Source organism: Arachis stenosperma, chromosome 3 (genome assembly GCF_014773155.1).
Source record: "Arachis stenosperma cultivar V10309 chromosome 3, arast.V10309.gnm1.PFL2, whole genome shotgun sequence".
NCBI classification, from domain to species: Eukaryota; Viridiplantae; Streptophyta; class Magnoliopsida; order Fabales; family Fabaceae; genus Arachis; species Arachis stenosperma.
Genome location: NC_080379.1, coordinates 83,742,356 through 83,745,584, shown reverse-complemented (window position 1 = coordinate 83,745,584; position 3,229 = coordinate 83,742,356). Strand labels below are relative to the sequence as shown.

The 3,229-nt window shown below is 39.6% G+C and overlaps 1 non-coding gene across 1 annotated transcript; it reads left to right on the top strand.

Moving 5' to 3' along the window:
- The first annotated feature begins 1,815 nt into the window (after positions 1-1,815).
- Positions 1,816-1,923, top strand: LOC130972340 (small nucleolar RNA R71). Its single transcript, XR_009083525.1, has one exon. It is a non-coding gene; the product is annotated as a small nucleolar RNA R71 (small nucleolar RNA).
- The last annotated feature ends 1,306 nt before the right edge of the window (positions 1,924-3,229 follow it).

The window sequence follows — 3,229 nt, the reverse complement described above, 5'->3', positions numbered from 1 at the left end:
CTCATGATCATCAACCTACAGAAAACATAAAATAACAAAGGAAAATAGATAAAATATGACATTGGGTTGCCTCCCAACAAGCGCTTCTTTAATGTCAGTAGCTTGACAGAGGGCTCTCATGGAGCCTCACATTTTCTCAGAGCAATGTTGGAACCTCCCAACACCAAACTTAGAGTTTGAATGTGGGGGTTCAACACCAAACTTAGAGTTTGGTTGTGGCCTCCCAACACCAAACTTAGAGTTTGACTGTGGGGGCTCTGTTTGACTCTGATTTGAGAGAAGCTCTTCATGCTTCCTCTCCATGGTGACAGAGGGATATCCTTGAGCCTTAAACACAAAGGATTCTTTATTCACTTGAATGATCAGTTCACCTCTATCAACATCAATCACAGCCTTAGCTGTGGCTAGGAAGGGTCTGCCAAGGATGATGGATTCATCCATGCATTTCCTAGTCTCTAGGACTATGAAATCAGTAGGGATGTAATGGTCTTCAATTTTCACCAGAACATCCTCTACAAGTCCATAAGCTTGTTTTCTTGAATTGTCTGCCATCTCTAGTGAGATTCTTGCAGCTTGCACCTCAAAGATCCCTAGCTTCTCCATTACAGAGAGAGGCATGAGGTTTACACTTGACCCTAAGTCACACAGAGCCTTCTTGAAGGTCATGGTGCCTATGGTACAAGGTATGGAGAACTTCCCAGGGTCCTGCCTCTTTTGAGGTAATTTCTGCCTAGACAAGTCATCCAGTTCTTTGGTGAGCAAAGGGGGTTCATCCTCCCAAGTCGCATTTCCAAATAACTTGTCATTTAGCTTCATAATTGCTCCAAGGTATTTAGCAACTTGCTCTTCAGTGACATACTCATCCTCTTCAGAGGAGGAATACTCATCAGAGCTCATGAAAGGCAGAAGCAAGTCCAATGGAATCTCTATGGTCTCATTTTGAGCCTCAGATTCCCATGGTTCCTCATTGGGGAACTCAGTGGAGGCCAGTGGACGTCCATTGAGGTCTTCCTCAGTGGCATTCACTGCCTCTCCTTCCTCTCCAAATTCGGCCATGTTGATGGCCTTGCACTCTCCTTTTGGATTTTCTTCTGTATTGCTTGGAAGAGTACTAGGAGGGAGTTCAGTAACTTTCTTGCTCAGATGTCCCACTTGTGCCTCCAAATTCCTAATGGAGGACCTTGTTTCAGTCATGAAACTTTGAGTGGTTTTGATTAGATCAGAGACCATAGTTCCTAAGTCAGAGTGGCTCTGCTTAGAATTCTCTGTCTGTTGCTGAGAAGATGATGGAAAAGGCTTGCCATTGCTAAACCTGTTTCTTCCACCATTATTGTTGTTGAAACCTTGTTGAGGTCTCTGTTGATCCTTCCATGAGAGATTTGGATGATTTCTCCATGAAGAATTATAGGTGTTTCCATAAGGTTCTCCCATGTAATTCACCTCTTCCATTGAAGGGTTCTCAGGATCATAAGCTTCTTCTTCAGATGAAGCATCCTTAGTACTAGTTGGTGCATTTTGCATTCCAGACAGACTTTGAGAAATCAAATTGACTTGTTGAGTCAATATCTTGTTCTGAGTCAGAATGGCATTCAGAGTATCAATCTCAAGAACTCCTTTCTTCTGATTTGTCCCATTGTTCACAGGATTCCTTTCAGAAGTGTACATGAATTGGTTATTTGCAACCATTTCAATTAGTTCTTGAGCTTCTGTAGGTGTCTTCTTCAGATGAAGAGATCCTCCAGCAGAGCTATCCAAAGACATCTTGGATAGTTCAGAGAGACCATCATAGAAAATACCTATGGTGCTCCATTCAGAAAGCATGTCAGAAGGACATTTTCTGATCAATTGTTTGTATCTTTCCCAAGCTTCATAGAGGGATTCTCCATCCTTCTGTCTAAAGGTTTGGACTTCCACTCTAAGCTTACTCAATTTTTGAGGTGGAAAGAACTTTGCCAAGAAGGCATTGACTAGCTTTTCCCATGAGTCCAGGTTTTCTTTAGGTTGTGAGTCCAACCATGTCCTAGCTCTGTCTGTTACAGCAAAAGGGAATAGCATAAGTCTGTAGACCTCAGGGTCAACCCATTAGTCTTGACAGTGTCACAGATTTGCAAGAATTCAGCTAGAACTGATGAGGATCTTCCAATGGAAGTCCATGGAACTTGCAATTCTGTTGCATTAGAAACTAATTGAGGCTTAAGCTCAAAGTTGTTTGCTCCAATGGCAGGGATAGAGATGCTTCTCCCATAGAAGTCGGGAGTAGGTGCAGTAAAGTCACCCAGCACCTTCCTTGCATTGTTTGCATTGTTGTTGTTTTCGGCTGCCATGTCTTCTTCTATGAAGATTTCTGTTAGGTCTTCTACAGAGAGTTGTGCCTTAGCTTCTCTTAGCTTTCGCTTCAAGGTCCTTTCAGGTTCAGGGTCAGCTTCAACAAGAATGCTTTTGTCCTTGTTCCTGCTCATATGAAAGAGAAGAGAATAAGAAAATGTGGAATCCTCTATGTCACAGTATAGAGATTCCTTGAGGTGTCAGAGAAGAAGAAAATTAGAAGAAAGAGGTAAAAGAATTCGAACTTAATCAGATAGAGTTCGAATTGTGCATTGAGAAGGAGTGGTACTCCATAAATAGAAGGATGTGAGAAGAGAGGAAGAAATTTTCGAAAATTAAGTGAAAGATTTTGAAAACATTTTGAAAAACTTTAATTGATTTTCGAAAACCAGGAGTGGGAAAGAAATCAAGTAATTTTTGAAAAAGGTTTTGAAATTAGAATTTAAAAAGATATGATTGAAAACTATTTTGAAAAAGATGTGATTAAAAAGATTTGATTGAAAAGTTATGGTTTTTTAAAAAGATATGATTGAAAAGATATGATTTGAAAATGATTTTAAAAACATTTGATTTTAAAAATTAATGACTTGCCTAACAAGAAAAGATATGATTCAAACATTAAACCTGTCTCAACAGAAAAGGCAACATACTTGAATTGTTCAATTAAATCATTGATTGTTAGCAAGTATCTTTGAAAAAGGAAAGAAATTGATCTTGAAAAAGATTTGATTGAAAAGATATGATTTGAAAAAGATTTGATTTTGAAAAACTTTGAAAACTTGAAAAAAAATCTGAATTAAAAACAGAATCTTCCCTCTTGTGCCATCCTGGCGTTAAACGCCCAGAATGGTGCACATTCTGGCGTTTAACGCCCAATGCACTACCTTTTTGGGCGTTAAACGCC